Source organism: Mixophyes fleayi, chromosome 2 (genome assembly GCF_038048845.1).
Source record: "Mixophyes fleayi isolate aMixFle1 chromosome 2, aMixFle1.hap1, whole genome shotgun sequence".
NCBI lineage: Eukaryota > Metazoa > Chordata > Amphibia > Anura > Limnodynastidae > Mixophyes > Mixophyes fleayi.
In genome coordinates this window covers 260,196,989-260,215,957 of record NC_134403.1, presented here as the reverse complement: position 1 = coordinate 260,215,957, position 18,969 = coordinate 260,196,989, and the positions used below count along the sequence as shown (strand labels likewise).

At 44.1% G+C, this 18,969-nt stretch overlaps 1 protein-coding gene across 1 annotated transcript in view; it reads right to left on the bottom strand.

The window, feature by feature from the left end:
- LOC142138918 (acidic mammalian chitinase-like) overlaps positions 1-2,451 on the bottom strand; it is a 55,910-nt gene extending 53,459 nt beyond the window's left edge. Inside the window, exon 1 of the mRNA XM_075196032.1 lies at positions 2,045-2,451. The gene's annotated coding sequence lies outside the window, so the exon portion shown is untranslated. The remainder of the gene's footprint in view (positions 1-2,044) is intronic.
- Between the last annotated feature and the right edge of the window lie 16,518 nt (positions 2,452-18,969).

The following is an 18,969-nucleotide window of genomic DNA, read 5'->3' as shown; positions in this document are numbered from 1 at the left end:
GTATGTAATGTTTGGAAAAATGCCTCTTCTATACTCCTCTCTTCCTGCTCTAATAACTGCTCTAATAACTGCTCTAATACCTGTTCTCCTTCTGCTCTAATCCAGCGACCTAACCTTTCTCTCTCCCTCTGTCACATGGTGCTGGATCACTGTGGAGGCGGATAGTTATGCATTTGAAACATCGCGAGAACCGAGCTCCGAGATTCGATGACGTCACTATGACGTTTTGCCTCATTTTGAATTCCGAATCGACGGGAGAGTACCGAGCCGATTCGGCTCGGGACTCGGATACCTCAAGTTCGGGCGGGTTCGGTTCTCAGGGTACCGAGCCCACCCATCTCTAGTTATTAATTAACCTTTGATTATGACAAATCAGGGTCACCCATTTAAAAAGGATAGTGTTCCTGTTTCAGATAAGGGTTTTGTGGATTTTTATTGAGATATATGGGAGGTCAGGGGTTGTAGTTGGAGTTTGTATGTTCTCCCTGTATTTGCATGGGTTTCCTCCGGGTGCTCCAGTTTCCTCCCACACTCCAAAAACATACTGATAGGTTAATTGACTGCTATAAAAATTTACCCTATTCTGTGTGTCTGTCTGTCTGACTGTGTGTTTGTGTATGTTAGGGAATTTAGACTGTAAACTCTCTCTCTATCTCTGTCTGTCTGTCTGTGTGTGCTTATGTGTTTGTTAGGGATTTTTGACTGTAAGCTCCAATGGGGCAGGGACTGATGTGAATGCGTTTTCTGTACAGCTCTTCGGAATTAGTGGCGCTATATAAATAACTGATAATAATAATAGTTCGGTTACTTGGTGGTGGGCTGTTTGTCTGTTAAAGGACTCCGGCTTTGGCAGAAAGGCATTTGCAGTCAGTCAGTGACTAAGTCATACAGTACTTCTGCTGATTGACTACAGGTCACTGCTCCTTTCAAAGTAACGTGGCTCTTGATCCTGTTGTGTGTGGGACCCTTAGACCTGCTTTGCGGCACATCATTGTGAGTCCAAAAGGTGTGTAGTCACTCTGACGCCAGATTTAGCACCAGCCAATCGTAAAGGATTATATCCAATTGTTAGTGTTGGTCATACACAGTTTGTACAGCAATAAGTCTTAACATGTGAAAATAGTTTTAATGCAATGAAAAAGAGGCATCACAAGTATGCTGTTTAATATTATAATAATAGAAAAGTGAGTTCAATAAACTGACCAATATAATGCTAGAAAAACAAATCACAATAAAACAGACAATAAAAACAATTATTTTAAGAGTAAAAAGCAGGGAGAGTTGATAGGAAATAGAGGGTGGGGAAATAAAGACTAAGAACATAGGCCCACACTGACAAACAGCTAACAGCAATTGGATTTGCTGCCAGGCTGCCTGTAATGTAAAGATGACTTCTGGGTCACCCCTTTTAGATCAGGGCTGGACCTGATGAGTTCAAGCAGCCTTCACTGCAGGGACTGGGAAAAAAATAGAAGGGGAGGGAAAAAAGAGTGGGAAAATCAGGTGGTGCCTCCTCGGGATCCAGCGCCTAATGGTGCAGTTTGACCAGTCTTTTGGTTGATCAGGCCCTGAGAAGCAAGTAAATATTTAAATATGAATTTTCCAAGAATATCACATTTTTATATGGTTCAAAATATACATAAAGAAAAGTTTCTGGGGGCGTGGCCTGGCAGCCATTCGAGATAGCTGCACATATCCTGAGCTCTGTCTAAAAAAGCCAATTTATACCATCTATTGACAACATAGGATCGATTCTACCACACAGAAAAGCACTATACTCTCCCTGGAAGAGATTGCCCACCTGCTCAGTGTCCCACTGACTATAACAGGCATCTGTGTTAAACACTGTGGGCTTCTAGCAGGAGACTACCGGTGGTTACTGAGGACCCCCGTGGTTTTTCAGGCAAGCAAGAAACGGGCTATCTATCCCCTACCCTCCCTGCACAGCAGATCTTCACAATCGCCAGGAGAAACTAAGAAATACCACGCTTGAGACACGCTGTATCCCACGATCAGAAGTTCCTGTAGTGAGTGTCTCACTTACCTCCTAGATCAACCAGGGTCTAATCCACCTATTTGAGTCCCTCTACTGCTCTCTGTGACTTGAGGGGACTTAGAGAAGTGAAACCGAAAGTTCTGAAGTCCTCAGGCACCATTATCTCCTTCTTTTCCGGTGAGCTGAGCTTGGCAGTGTCTGCTGGGATTCCTTCAGTGAGTCAGGAGAGGGAGGAGTCCAGCCGTTGGTAAGGAGAAACATTCCTCTATTAACTCATTCTCATCTGGTCCCAGCACCTCTGTCTCAGGCTTTACACACTGTACGGCTGCAATCTTCTGTACCCGAGATCAAGGGAGATTAGCTAAATTACTCCTTTCTGCCTCTGCTCATAAATCTCCGTATGACTGTAATCTGATCTCTGTCACTTAGTTTCCACTACATTCTATTGACGTGACTCACTGGATTAAGCAACAATAAGCAAAGTCTGCCATCTAGTGACGGCTTTTGGTATTGCTCTGGAACAACACAGCAAACCCTCACTAATTTCATTCTGAGCTCATCTTTAATCCAAAAAATGATATCCTACTAATAAAACTGATGGTGGGGGAGGAAGTATTCACATGAGCGAGTATTCACTACCTGCTAAGCAGTGACCCTGCTATAAATACAGTAAATATTCTGATTTACATTCTGCACCAGTGGCTGACTTTCTTATCTCTGTATATATTTACTGGTGTTTCCCTTGGTGGTGATTTGTCATACGCTTTACTACATCCTCAAACATGTCTCACAAACAAAAAAAAGCAATTAATACTCCAAAAAATACCATTATGAAAGCGCTGGAAAAAGCCAACGGTCGTCCTAAAACAAATACTCACCAAACGGACCCGGATTCAGACTCCGATGACACATCCGTTGCAGATTTACCCCTATCTCCACAGGAGATAATAAATATTGTCACAAAAACCATCCAATCTGAAATGCGTTCTATAGTTGCTGAGATTCGTTCAGAAATCGCTGAACTGGGTACCCGCACAGATCAGATTGAACAACAACTGGATGCAGTTACGCAACATCAACAATCAACTGACAAAGAAATCGTCGACCTCAAGGCTGAATTTAACACCTACAAAGATCACCTTGAGGATCTGGAAAATCGCAATAGACGGAACAACATCCGCATTAAAAATGTTCCTGAATCCGTTACCACGGACGCCCTCCCTGACTACCTCAATGGACTTTTCTTACAACTGATTCCCGAACTGTCTTCAGATATGCTTCACCTAGATAGAGCCCACAGGGCCCTCCGGGCTAAACCTTCTTCAGATCAACCTCCCCGGGATGTAATTATCAGATTTCATTACTTTAAAACCAAAGAAAGAATAATGTCTTCCGTAAGAAATGTTCAATCGATCTCCTATGTGGAGTCAAACCTTCAACTGTACCAAGATCTAGCCCCCTCTACTCTCAAGAAAAGAAGGGACTTGATCAACGTTACAAAAGCACTACGCAACCATTCCATTAGATATAAATGGGGTTTCCCCTTTCAATTGATAGTCTCAAAGGATGGTCGCACCCACTCAGTAAAAACGCCCGACCAAGGCATCGACCTGCTCAAGCGCTTCGGTATTCTTCAAGATGCTGAACCGATGGCAACACCTTCACCAACCACACAGAGATCGCCTGCCCCGACACCAGTCTGGCAACGGTCGTAGAATTTTCCGAATAATGGTCTCCAGATCTCGTCTACAACACTTCCACCAGGTTCAGGTTCCACTCATGTACTTTGCCTCACTATGACTCCATGTACTGTTACACTATTCACACGATAGCCTCTCACAGGTTCTAAATACCTATTTCATTGTTGGTCCCTCCCCTGGATTGCTAAATCCATTGTTCAACCACTCATCTTATCATCACGTTTATAAATATTGATCACTGGATCCCTTCTGGAGACCATTGCCTGTAGTCTTGTCAGTTCTGTTTTACTGCTTACACCAATTCAAATACCATAGTTATATTTCATGTTACCTGTTTTTAATTAGGCATACTTGCTTATTATATCCTACAACATTATTGATTTAATTGCTGTTACTTAATGTTATAATTGACCTGTTTGATGGGGGGATGGGGAAGAGCGTTTTCTTAAACTATGTTCTTCTTAATCTCGCTGAACTCCTATGAGAGTTTACATTTTGGTCCTTAATCTGATACCGAGATAAGTCATGGAGTTTTCATGAAATCTGATGCCCCTTCTCGCTCTCGTCCCCCCCCCCCCCCTGACGACAATTCTATGTTATATATTCAACTATTTACAAAATGTATGTTCCCTCTGCAGTTTATTGCCTCTCTTATGATATTTTCTTTTATCTCTAAAAGTGGCACTATAACAGTATGTCTTCTACAATAGACACACACTCACTGCTTAGCACACCATAGTCCTCCTCCCCGATACCACTACCCTCTTATGCAATTGTCCTTCCATGTTCGAAAATAATAGAATTGTAATGTTTATGCATTTACAGCTACTCAAAATTTGCCTCATACACCCCCCAAACACAGAGACGGAGTCTTTCTCTTCTCCGCCTCTTTCCACCCCGGTTCCCAAAACTCGAGTTGAGTTTAGAACCTTAATCCCTTTTACTTTCACCCCTCTATGTTCGCCCCTTAACCCATCTGTCCTGCGGTATCTGGTGCCACAAGTCACTCGTCTCCAATTATCTTCTCAGCGACCTACACCTTTTAGACCACCGTGAAGTTTAGACTTCTCACACTGAATGTCAACGGGCTCAATTCCCCCACAAAAAGGACAATAGCTCACCAATTTATTAAGAGGCAAAACCCAGATATAGTCTTTCTTCAAGAGACCCATTTTAAAGATCCACACCCTTCCCTTGCATCTAAACTCTACCCACATGCTTTCTACTCCTCTTCCAGTGCGAAGCGCCGTGGTACTGCCATTTTAATACATCATAGAGTACCCCTAACCATAGAATCCACGATCTCAGACCCACATGGTAGATTTCTTATCTTGAAAGGCTTGCTCAATCAAACTACTATAACAATAGCCTCAGTTTATGCCCCGAACGTGCGGCAGGGAGCCTTTTATTCCAGTTTCTTTCAGCAGCTCTCATCAGCTATGAGTACGATTTCCATTGTTGGGGGAGACTTTAATACCATCCTCGACAATTCACTAGACCGTTCTCGACCCAAACAAATTCATTCCACACAATCCAAAGATTCGACAAGATTGAAAACACAACTTCATTTACATAATCTGTACGACGCGTGGCGTCTGACATATCCCTCATCTAGATCATATACACACTACTCACCTCCTCATGACTTGTACACAAGAATTGACTACTTTTTTGTTGACCATCTGACTACACAGAAAATAGATGCGGTCCAAGTACTCCCTGTTTCCTGGTCTGACCACGACGCGGTAGAATTGACACTTCGTTTACCTCAACAAAATGACACTCGCCCTAAATGGAGACTCAATGAAACCCTACTCCTTAAACAAGACCATATCTTAGAAATAACACAAGCAATTACAGAATATGTTTCCCTTAATTCTTCTCCAGATATATCTCAAGCTATTCTATGGGAGGCACATAAGGCCACAATACGTGGTACTATAATTAGCATGTCATCAAAGCAAAAAAAAGAGGAAATTGATCGTATAAAATCCTTAGAATTAGAAATTCACCGTACCACACTTCTCCATCAGCAACACCCTAAAAGACGTATTTATCTAAAATTGTTAGCACTTAAAGGCCAATTGAATCAAATTCTTTCAAAAAAAGCGGCCAAAACCCTGCTATGGTTAAAACAGAAATATTATGAGAAGGGTGATAAGGCAGATTCTATCCTAGCGCGCAAATTAAAAGCTAAGCGAACGAAAAATAGAATCTCTTCTATAAAATCTTCTACAGGCTCATTAATATATAACCCAAAACATATAGCTCATAGATTACGAGAATATTACGAATCCTTATATAATATCGCCCCAGACATTGCAGACCCCCTCCTTCTAAAATCCAGCATAAAAAAATACCTCCAATCGTGCCATCTCCCTAAAATAACCCCTGCGCAGCTTGCCACCCTCAACGCTGAGATCACGACTGAAGAAATCATTGATGTTATTAAATCTTTGAAACGGCAATCTGCGCCCGGACCAGATGGATTCACATCACTTTATTATAAGAAATTCATCAAACCCCTGGCACCCATGCTATCTGGTTTATTTAACTCTATACTATCAGGGTGCAAGTTCGACGGGGCGACCACTGGAGCAGGGATCGTAGTCATTCCTAAACCTGGGAGAGATCCTACAGAAGCAGGCAGTTACCGCCCCATCTCACTTTTAAATGTTGATCTAAAAATCTTTGCTAAGGTTCTTGCCAATAGATTGAGCCCAGTACTACCCTCAATAGTTCACCCAGACCAGGTGGGCTTCATCCCGGGTAGACAACCTTCGGACAACACCAGAAGACTGATTAATCTGATTCACATAGCTAATACGGACGCTCTCCCGGCTCTGGTGGTCGCCTTAGATGCCGAAAAGGCCTTTGATAGAGTCGCTTGGCCCTTCATGCAACAAACATTAGTTTCTATGGGAATTCAGGGAGACTTCTGTCGTGGTATCTCAGCATTATACCATAACCCAACAGCCTCAGTATTAGCCAATGGCTTCACCTCTACTCCCTTTTCTATACACAATGGCACCAGACAGGGATGCCCACTTTCCCCCCTTATATTTGCCCTCATTATGGAGCCCCTTGCAGCACGCATACGAAACAACCCCGATATCACGGGTATACCAACCTCCACTAGGGACCATAAAATAGCTTTATACGCTGATGATGTCATTTTATCACTGACTAATCCTCATATTACGCTCCCGAATCTTATAAAAGAAATTGACACATACAGCTCCCTTTCCAACTATAAGATTAACGCTGACAAATCCGAGATTTTGAGTTTAAATATTGCACCCGGGGAAACTCAGACACTCAAAACTAACTTCAAATTTAGGTGGCAATCTAAACAACTCAAATATCTGGGCGTATACCTAACTAAATCTTACTCCCAACTTTACGCTGCTAACTTTCCAAAACTCATTAATACAATAAAAACTGACCTCACACAGTGGTCTAAACTTACGGTCTCATGGTTTGGTCGTATAGCCACTATAAAAATGAATATATTACCCCGCCTCCTCTATTTATGGCAGACCCTTCCCATACATGTTCCCACACATGTTCTTAAAAACTTACAGCAATCCCTGTCAAAATTCATATGGGCCGGTCGTAAACCAAGAATTCGACTCCAGCTTTCATTCAAACACCAAAGTATAGGAGGCCTGGGCTTACCAAATTTAATAAAATATTATCAAGCCACTCACTTAGTGCAATGCGTACTTTGGCACTCTCCCCCAAATCGGCGGGTCTGGACACATATAGAAGCTGATTTACTCAACATATACTCACCCTCCTCACTGCTTTGGACCAAGCCCCAGCACAGAACCAAACTCTTAAACCATATCCCCACAGCTAAATTCTCATTATCTATTTGGGACCGAGTGACACGTATCTATGAACTTCGTTCCCAATACCCGCTGCTCGTCCCATTATGGAACTCTCCTGATTTCCCTCCAGGGATAAATCATAAAGCCTTCCATTACTGGACTCGCCACCATCTTCTATTTCCATGGGACATTGCCCCAATGAACATCTTCCCTACATTTGCGGAGCTTAAAAAAAGATACAATTTTCCCAATTCAATATTTTATCAGTACCTACAAATTAGACACTTCTACAACTCCCTACCTAAACCAGCCCTCGCAGCCCAGTGCTCCCCCCTAGAATCATTTTGCAAGCACCCAAACTCAACGAGAGGCCTCATATCCACATTATACCAACTTTTAAATAACTACGGCCTTCCAACTAAAGAACCACATGAAGTCGCTTGGGAAAAAGACACAGGAGAGGCTATAGATCCTAAAGAGTGGACCAAGATCAGAACCAATCTGGCTAAAACCTCTATCTCTGTTCGAATCAAAGAAAATTCATTCAAAATATATAGTAGATGGTACTTGGTCCCATCGCGTCTTCATACGATATTCCCAGCCTCTTCGGACAGATGTTGGAGAGGGTGTGGTTGTAGAGGCTCCCTGCTGCACGTTTGGTGGTCATGCCCCAAGATAATCTCATTCTGGCAGCAAGTCCACAAGTTAATATTCTCCATTACTCATATTCAAATTCCTGACTCACCGCTCTTTTCTTTGCTCCCTAGACCCCTTCCTAATATATCCCGCCCAACCCAAAAACTAATTAGACATATTCTTAATGCAGCTAACTGCCTGATCGCTTCGCACTGGAAGAGCCCGATCCCTCCCTCACTTACTATGACCATAAATTTTATCTGGTCAACATACAGATTGGAAAGTATAACCGCCACCCTCAACGACACCCCTATTCAATTCAAAGCTGTGTGGAACCCCTGGACATCCTTTTATGAAGCAGAACCGCCCCTATCTACCGTTTGACATTCATTCACTAATTTTAACTTATTATCTATTTGCTTAATTTTGATTGGAGACGACTGACTAAATACGCCATTCTCTTGCTCTAGCTACCATAGACAAACTCTCTCATCCTCAAATCTTTTTTTTTTTTTTTTTTTTTTTATTATTTATTTATTTTTTCTCTCCCTCATCAGATACCTCCCTCCTCTTCCCCCCAAACCCCCTGTATGTCTACCCTCACCTACAAACTATTTCTCTCTGTATTCAATACACCAAATTTACATCTAGATTTTACACCACTTCATTTGTTATATGCCTGCAAATGTTGTCAACATGTTATCCTCATGTATTTATGTTCTTCTCCATTCATACAACTCTTGGCTGATATTATATATGTAAAATCCTGTTTAAATAAAAAATAAAAAACTTTGTTTCAAAAAAAAAAAAAAGAAAAGTTTCTGAACCTGGGTGGCCCATTGTGTCGGTCATAGATTCTGTACTTGACATTATGACACAGTTTGCCAACCAATATGTCATTCCAGGTGTTGCAATAATGGCATGAAGTTTAAAAGCATGTGAAATACAGTTATCATTAGAAAATATTTCAGAGATACTGAGGTATTGACCAGTAGATTCCATCTTCATTACATTGTGTAGGATGTTCCAATTATGTTTCATTAACAATTATTTTAGATTGATAAATCGTTCTTCACAGCATTAGTGCCACTGCTGCTATTGCTGCTGCTGGGGGTGAATCTTCATCCCAGAAGCAGACCAAGAAGAAGACTGCTAGTAGCTTACAACAATTGACTTTTAAACAATCCTTTGCAAGAGGAAGCAAGTATGAAAGCTGTCACCCAATCGTAGAGCAGATCACAGACGCCATGGCGACTATGCTATTATTTGATTTGCGTCCAATATCCACTATTAATGGAGCTGGTTTTAGACAGTTACTTGAGGTCTTGTGTCCCCGTTACCAAATTCCATCACAACACCATTTCAGTAGAAAAGCTATTCCTCACCTCTACCAGAAGGTTCGTAAAATGTTATTATTGAGCTTCAAAATGCCATTTTACCCACTGTACACTTAACCACAGATATGTAGACAAGCGGAAGTGGGCAAACTAAAGATTATATGACTTTGACAGCCCACTGGGTTGGTGATACGCCTTCACCACCAGGAACAGCAGCAGCATGTACCCAAGTACGTCACATTTGTCAGAAGCAGGTTATTCTGTGTATCACCGGCTTCACTAAGAGACATACAGCTGACAATCTGTTACAAAAACTAAGGGATGTCATTGCAATATGACTTATCCCACTTGGACTCTCCTCAGTATATGTCATTTCTGATAATGCCACCAATATTGTGACAGCATTACAGCTGGGTGAATTCCATCACATTCCCTGTTGCTCACACAATAAACTTGGTGGTGCAGAGCTTTTGAAAAAATGACAGGGACGTGCAGGAGATGCTGTCTGTGGCCCGTAGAGTATCTGGACATTTCCGGCATTCGGCAACAGCGTGTAGGAGATTGCAGCAGCTGCAAGAACAATTTAGTTTGCCCTGCCACAAACTGAAGCAAGAGGTGGTGACAAGGTGGAATTCCACCCTGTATATGCTTCTGCAGATGGAGGAACAGCGAAAAGCCATCCACGCTTACTCCACAAGCCATGACATTGGGAAAGGAGGGGGGGTGTGTTTTAGTCAAGCACAGTGGAGAATACTTTCCATGTTGTGCAAGGTGCTGAAACCATTCTAAGTAGTCACCTGTGAAGTGAGATCAGACACTGCTAGCTTGAGTTAAGTGATTCCCTTAATTTAACTTTTGGAATAGCAGTTTAAGAAACTGAAGGAGGAGATTAAACAACGCAATTCTGCTAAGTATGTCGGACTTGTAGATCAAGTACTTTATTCGTTTCGCCAGGATCCAAGAGTTATCAAAATCTTGAAATCGGATCACTACTTTTGGGAGACTGTGCTTGATCCTCAGTTTAAGAGCTATGTCTTCTCTTTGTTTCCAACTGAACACGATCTGAAGAGATGCAAGGAGCTCCTGGTGTGCAAGATGACAGCTCAAGTGTCACGTGCCAGGTGTCACGGGCACTAGGAGTCTTTACCCAGGGATCACCAGGTGATGGGCTTACCAGAGCAGTATAGATGGTAATATGGTACTCTGGTAGCGGGGTGATCACGGAACAGGAGACAGCAGATGATAGAGATGCTCATGAAAGTCTATGACTAGCAGCACTGGTAATATATATGTAGTAGTACACGAGGAACTGAATGGACAAAGGAAACGTGAGGGTAGTCAGTGGTCTGCGGTAGCAAGTTGTACCACTGCTATAGTGAGGAGGAATGTCCAACAGCAACGAGGAGGTGATGAGAGTCAGCGTCTGCGTTTAGCAAGTTGTACCGCTGTCTAGGTGAAGGAATGGAATCCAGGTGGAGGTATCCGGGGAGTCAGTGGTCTGCGTTAGCAAGTTGTACCACTGCTATGTGAGAGGACACTGGAACAGGTGACACAGGAAACAGGGATCAGTGGTCTGCCTCTAGCAAGTTGTACCACTGAATATATATGTGAGGAGGAGCACGGGGAGAGACTGCAATACAGAGGATACACGGGCACCCTGAACTTGATCCACGATGACATGCACAATATAGTAATGACCGAACAGCACTGCACAATAATACAAAGTCACAGGAACTATCCGGGCAAAAGATAACACAGTCAATGATGGCAATAGTCTCAGCGGATAGTAAGGTAGACCAGCAGGGATAGCAACAAATACTCAGGAAGCAGTAGTATGTAGAACTGGACTCCTGGAGAACCCTGAAGAGTAGCGATGGTCTAGACAAGATGAAAGCAGCGAGGCGTAGATCCGATGCAGACTGGCGAGTAGACACCGGCAGGAACACTGAGAAGCACGGAGAGCGGATCAGCTGCTGCGGACACGAGTAGAACTGAGGAGTAGCAGCCAGCAGGACTCTGCAGGTACACGGAGGTAGCGGATAGAAATCAGCAGGTGCAGTCACGATGAAACACGGGAGAGTAGAGCTGAGCTGGAACTGTTGAGCACGGAGAGCAGCAGATAGGAATTAGCTGGTGCAGTCTCGATGAAACACAGGAGAGTTGAGGTGAGCTGAAGACTGTAGTGCACAGAGGCAGCGGATAGGAATCAGCTAATACAGTCACGATGAAACACAGGAGAGTTGAAGTGGTCTGAAGACTGTAGTGCACGGAGGCAGCGGATAGGAATCAGCTAAACAGTCACGATGAAACACAGGAGAGTTGAAGTGAGCTGAAGACTGTAGTGCACGGAGGCAGCGGATAGGAATCAGCTAAACAGTCACGATGAAACACAGGAGAGTTGAAGTGGTCTGGAAACCACAGGAATCAGCAGCGCTGAATACACGAGGAAACACAGGAAGACCTTCAGAGGCTCATGGGGAATGAGACTCCAAGATCAGGCAACGAGGTATGGAACTCAGGTGCTTTAAATAGGGAGTGTTGCCTGATCAGCCAATTAACTAAAGGGACAGGTACTGAAGGTTTGAAAGGGCTGCGCATGCGCAGACCCTCAGGATGGTGGACGGCCACGGTTCCTAAAAACACGGGAAGAAGCACTCACAGTCTGGTGAGTGACAGTACCCCCCCTTTTAAAGGTGGGCACAGAACACCTGGAACCGGGCTTGTCCGGATTTTTGGAATAAAACTTCTTAAGAAGAGCTGGAGCGTTGAGATCTTCAGCTTTGATCCATGAACGCTGCTCAGGACCAAAGCCCTTTCAATGAACGAGGAAACGAAGAACTCCTCGAAAAATTTTTGCGTCCAATACAGGAGTAATCTCGAAATCTTCCTCCTGATGAACTTGAACTGGCTGAGGTGCTGAAGGAGGAGCCGAGAAATGGTTGATGATGAGAGGTTTGAGCAAGGACACATGGAAGGCGTTGGAAATACGAAGGTTCTTAGGAAGTAGAAGTTTGAAACAAACTGGATTTATCAATTGAATGATCCTATATGGACCAATAAAACGGGGAGCGAATTTCATAGATGGGACCTTCAAACGAATATTTTTGGTAGATAACCAGACACGATCTCCAATTTTCAGTGGTGGAATAGCCCGCCTCTTCTTATCTGCGAAAGACTTATATTTGGCAGATGTCTTCTTTAAACAGGTTTTGACCTGAGACCAAATATTTTTGAAGGTCTGACAAACAGTCTCTACAGCAGGAACTTGGGTGGGAGGGAGGACAGGAAATTCCGGAAAAGACGGATGGTGACCGTAAACCACAAAGAATGGAGTTTTGGAAGATGACTCATGGTACATGTTGTTATGAGCGAATTCAGCCCAAGGAAGCAATTCTACCCAGTTGTCTTGATTGGCTGATGAGAACATCCTTATAAAGGTCTCGAGATCTTGATTGACCCGTTCAGTTTGTCCGTTTGATTGAGGATGGTAGGAAGATGAGAGTGCTAATCGTATGCCCAAGGTTTTACAAAGGGCCCGCCAGAATCTGGAAACGAATTGTACTCCTCTATCTGACACAATCTCAGACGGACATCCATGAATACGAAAGATTTCCTTGACGAAATGTTCAGCCAGAGTAGACGAGGAAGGCAAACCAGACAAAGGGACAAAATGAGCCATCTTCGAAAATCTGTCTACCACTACCCAAATAGTATTACAATTTTTACTAGGCGGAAGATCAGTAACAAAGTCCATACTAATATGGGTCCAGGGCTTGGACGGAATGGGTAGTGGTTGAAGCAACCTCGCTGGAGTTCTGCGGGAGGATTTAAACTGAGAACACAATTCACAAGCAGCTACAAACTCTTTGACGTCTCTCCTCATCGAGGGCCACCAGTAACTTCGAGAGAGAATCTCAAAGGTCTTGTGTTCACCAGCATGTCCAGAAAAACGAGAAGAATGGAACCACGAAAGGATTTTCCTCCTAAGAGTAGGAGGCACGAGGGTCTTCCCAAATGGTAGCACTTTAGTGGAAGAAGCAGCCAGCGAGATACATTTGGGGTCTAGTATAGAATGGTTGGGAACCTCTTCAATGTCAGAGGACGTCACAAAAGCTCGGGATAGAGCGTCAGCTTTCTTGTTCTTGGCAGCTGGTTTGAAGGTTATGATTAGTTCGAAACGAGAAAAGAAAAGAGACCATCTTGCTTGACGAGGATTCAAGCATTGGGCAGACTGTAGGTATGACAAGTACTTATGATCCGTGAAAATCAGGGTGACGAGCTCCTTCCAACAAGTATCTCCACTCCTCTAATGCTACTTTGATAGCCAGCAACTCCTTGTCCCCGATAGTGTAATTTTTCTCCGCAGGCAGGAGACCCCGAGAGTAAAAGGCACAAGGATGGAATTTTTGTTGCTCCGATCGTTGGGAGAGAATGGCTCCTAAGCCAACATTAGAGGCATCTACTTCTAGGAAGAAGGGAAGTGTCACATCAGGCTGTCGAAGAATGGGAGCAGAGGAGAAGGACTCTTTAAGAAATTGAAAGGCTTGGAGAGCCTCGGATGACCATTGCTTAGTATTGGCCCCTTTACGAGTCAGGGCCACAATAGGAGATGAAATGGACGAGAAGTCTTGAATGAAGCGTCTATAGTAATTGGCAAAACCTAAAAAACGCTGGATAGCACGAAGAGTAGTTGGCTGGGGCCAATGTAATACAGCATTCACCTTTTCTGGATCCATTTGTAGGCCAACTCCGGAAACAATATACCCCAAAAATGGAATCTGGGGCAACTCGAATGAACATTTTTCTAGTTTGCAGAATAATGAATTTTTGCGGAGTCTGGAAAGGACCTCTGCCACATGTTGGTGATGAGAAGGCAGGTCCTGTGAAAAGATCAATATGTCTTCCAGGTAGACAACGACACATACATATATAAGTCCCGAAAGATCTCATTAATGAAGCCCTGGAAAACAGCGGGGGCATTACACAACCCGAAAGGCATTACTAGATACTCATAATGCCCATCTCTGGTGTTGAACGCTGTCTTCCATTCATCACCGGACCGGATTCTAATTAAATTATAGGCACCACGAAGATCCAACTTGGTAAAGATCCGAGCTCCCTTGATGCGATCAAATAACTCAGTGATCAATGGAATGGGATACCGATTCTTAATAGTAATGGCATTGAGTCCACGAAAATCTATACAGGGGCGTAGTGATCCATCCTTCTTTTTTACGAAGAAGAATCCGGCTCCAGCGGGAGAGGTGGAAGGTCGAATAAACCCTCGCTGGAGATTCTCTTGGATGTAATCAGAAGTAGCTTGAGTCTCAGGTAACGAAAGTGGATACACCCGACCCCTAGGAGGAGTCTTGCCAGGTAGAAGATCGATCGGACAATCCCATGAACGATGAGGAGGAAGACGTTCAGACTGAGCTTTATCAAAAACATTGGCAAATGAAGCATACTGAGGAGGAAGTCCCGGTGAGGAAGATGAGATGGAAGATTGCTGTATTTTAAGAGGAATGACTTGAGAAAGACAACGATGATGACATTCAGCTCCCCAAGATGTAACTTGAGGAGTGCACCAGTCAATCTGGGGAGAATGACATTGAAGCCATGGAAGGCCTAAGACAATCGGACTTGTCGTAACAGGAAGAATTAAAAACGAAATCTCTTCATGGTGTAGCACACCAATCTGAAGCGTTACTGGAGACGTACTCTGGGTGATGAGACCATTGATGAGACGTGATCACACATATAGCAGTCACAGTAATCGGTGTTTTCAAAGTAATCACTGGTAGGGACCATTGATTCACTAGGGATTTAGAAATGAAATTTCCTGCTGCTCCAGAATCAATCAGTGCTTGAGACTCAAAGGATTTGGTAGCAAAGGAAATCGTAACATCAAAAGCGCAGACTTTTAATTTCGTAGAAGATGGAGAGGACTCCAGGGACCCTAACTTCACCTCTCCAGAACTAGTTAGGGCCTGGCATTTCCCGATTTCTTAGGGCAAGAACTGAGCATATGTGTGGAATCAGCACAATAGATACAAAGTCTATTCTTTGCTCTTCGGTTCCTCTCCTCTGAAGTTAATTTGGAACGTCCTATCTCCATGGGAATCACAGGAGATGAAGCTGGACGAAATTGAGGGGTTGAGCGAAGAGGTGCTTTAACAGGAGTTGTTTTCTCAGATTCTCTTTCACGAAACCTCATGTCTACACGATGGCAAAGAGAGATCAAATCTTCTAATGACGTAGGAAGCTCTTGGGTAGTCAGTGCATCTTTAATTTTATCGGAGAGCCCCTGCCAGAAGGCGGCAATTAATGCTTCAGTGTTCCACTGAAGTTCAGAGGCTAATATCCTAAATTGAATGACGTACTGGCCTACTGTACGAGAACCCTGACGTAAACGGAGAATGCTGGAAGCAGCGGAGGTCACACGACCTGGTTCATTGAATACACTTCGAAACATAGAAATGAATTTGGCACTATCTTGTAATACAGGATCGTTTCTCTCCCACAGAGGGGAAGCCCAAGAACTTGTCCAGAAAACAATGAAATAAGATAGGCCTCTCTGGAACGATGGGTAGAAAAATTTTGAGGTTGGAGCTCAAAATGAACTGAGCATTGGTTGAGAAAACCCCTACAACTTTTAGGGTCTCCATCATATTTTGACGGATTAGGCAGGTGAAGCGTGGAAGCCGTAGACACCTGGGATGGCACTGGGGAAAAGGAGGAAAGCACAGGAGCTTCAACATTAGCTGTAACGGTCTGTCCAGATGTTCCTTGGGACTGGTAACATTGAAGTAACAGCTGTTGGCGAGCATCCTGTTGCTCCACACGGGTGACCAGATGCTGCAGCATCTCTTTGGCTGTAGGTTCCGTATCTGGGTCTGTCATGGCCTGATCTTACTGTCACGGGCACTAGGAGTCTTTACCCAGGGATCACCAGGTGATGGGCTTACCAGAGCAGTATAGATGGTAATATGGTACTCTGGTAGCGGGGTGATCACGGAACAGGAGACAGCAGATGATAGAGATGCTCATGAAAGTCTATGACTAGCATCACTGGTAATATATATGTAGTAGTACACGAGGAACTGAATGGACAAAGGAAACGTGAGGGTAGTCAGTGGTCTGCGGTAGCAAGTTGTACCACTGCTATAGTGAGGAGGAATGTCCAACAGCAACGAGATGGTGATTAGAGTCAGCGGTCTGCGTTTAGCAAGTTGTACCGCTGTCTAGGTGAAGGAATGGAATCCAGGTGGAGGTATCCGGGGAGTCAGTGGTCTGCGTTAGCAAGTTGTACCACTGCTATGTGAGAGGACACTGGAACAGGTGACACAGGAAACAGGGATCAGTGGTCTGCCTCTAGCAAGTTGTACCACTGAATATATATGTGAGGAGGAGCACGGGGAGAGACTGCAATACAGAGGATACACGGGCACCCTGAACTTGATCCACGATGACATGCACAATATAGTAATGACTGAACAGCACTGCACAATAATACAAAGTCACAGGAACTATCCGGGCAAAAGATAACACAGTCAATGATGGCAATAGTCTCAGCGGTTAGTAAGCTCCAGAGGAGAACAACTCAGTCCAGCAAGATATGCAATACACCAGCACAGTCAATGAGACGTATGCATACCGTGGTTCAGGAGCAGGCTGTCAGACAGGAGTGCAGAGATACCTGAACGGCTGGAGGCCGGCAGGATGCGAAGTCCCTGGAGGGTGAAGCGGTAATCAAGTAGGTGCAGTGCACAGGTAGGTAGACCAGCAGGGATAGCAACAAATACTCAGGAAGCAGTAGTATGTAGAACTGGACTCCTGGAGAACCCTGAAGAGTAGCGATGGTCTAGACGAGATGAAAGCAGCGAGGCGTAGATCCGATGCAGACTGGCGAGTAGACACCGGCAGGAACACTGAGAAGCACGGAGAGCGGATCAGCTGCTGCGGACACGAGTAGAACTGAGGAGTAGCAGCCAGCAGGACTCTGCAGGTACACGGAGGTAGCGGATAGAAATCAGCAGGTGCAGTCACGATGAAACACGGGAGAGTAGAGCTGAGCTGGAACTGTTGAGCACGGAGAGCAGCAGATAGGAATCAGCTGGTGCAGTCTCGATGAAACACAGGAGAGTTGAGGTGAGCTGAAGACTGTAGTGCACGGAGGCAGCGGATAGGAATCAGCTAATACAGTCACGATGAAACACAGGAGAGTTGAAGTGGTCTGAAGACTGTAGTGCACGGAGGCAGCGGATAGGAATCAGCTAAACAGTCACGATGAAACACAGGAGAGTTGAAGTGAGCTGAAGACTGTAGTGCATGGAGGCAGCGGATAGGAATCAGCTAAACAGTCACGATGAAACACAGGAGAGTTGAAGTGGTCTGGAAACCACAGGAATCAGCAGCGCTGAATACACGAGGAAACACAGGAAGACCTTCAGAGGCTCATGGGGAATGAGACTCCAAGATCAGGCAACGAGGTATGGAACTCAGGTGCTTTAAATAGGGAGTGTTGCCTGATCAGCCAATTAACTAAAGGGACAGGTACTGAAGGTTTGAAAGGGCTGCGCATGCGCAGACCTTCAGGATGGTGGACGGCCACGGTTCCTAAAAACACGGGAAGAAGCACTCACAGTCTGGTGAGTGACACCAGGATGGCGTCTCCTCCTTCAGTTTCTTACTCAACTGCTGCTAGGAAAAAACTTTGCTTCCCCAAGAGACCCAGGCATAATGTAGATGACTCTGCCCCAAATTTTGACATATGGGAGTGAATGTATTAATGTCCGGATTCTTCAACTCCGGCATGTTCAGCGTCTTTGGCGATTAAATTTAAAGCGACGCTGCATTGTAAAGGGAAACTTCCCTTTAAATTTAAATCGAATTTAATAGGAATCAGCTAAACAGTCACAATGAAACACAGGAGAGTTGAAGGGAGCTGAAGACTGTAGTGCACGGAGGCAGCGGATAGGAATCAGCTAAACAGTCACGATGAAACACAGGAGAGTTGAAGTGGTCTGGAAACCACAGGAATCAGCAAATTTAAATTTAATTTAAATTAAATTTAATTTAAATTTAAATTTAATCGCCGAAGACGCTGAACACGCCGGAGTTGAAGAATCTGGACATTAATACATTTACCCCCTGGTCTGGTCTAAAAGAATTGACCAAAAAACGTGACACCTCTGCCGTAACTCCACCTGATCCTACTATCAGCATCCAAAGGATGGTGTAGGATTATAGAAATAGACACATTAGACAGTCTCTTTACATACTGGGAGGAAAAAAAAGGGAATTTGGAGACAAATGCACCAACTTGCTTTGCACTGCCTAAGCTGCCCAACCTCCAGTGTGTACTCAAAAAGAGTTTTTAGCACAGCCGAGAACCTTGTCAGCGATCAGCGTAGGAGGCGACTTCCTCAAAATGTGGAAAAGATGATGTTCATAAAAATGAACTTGAA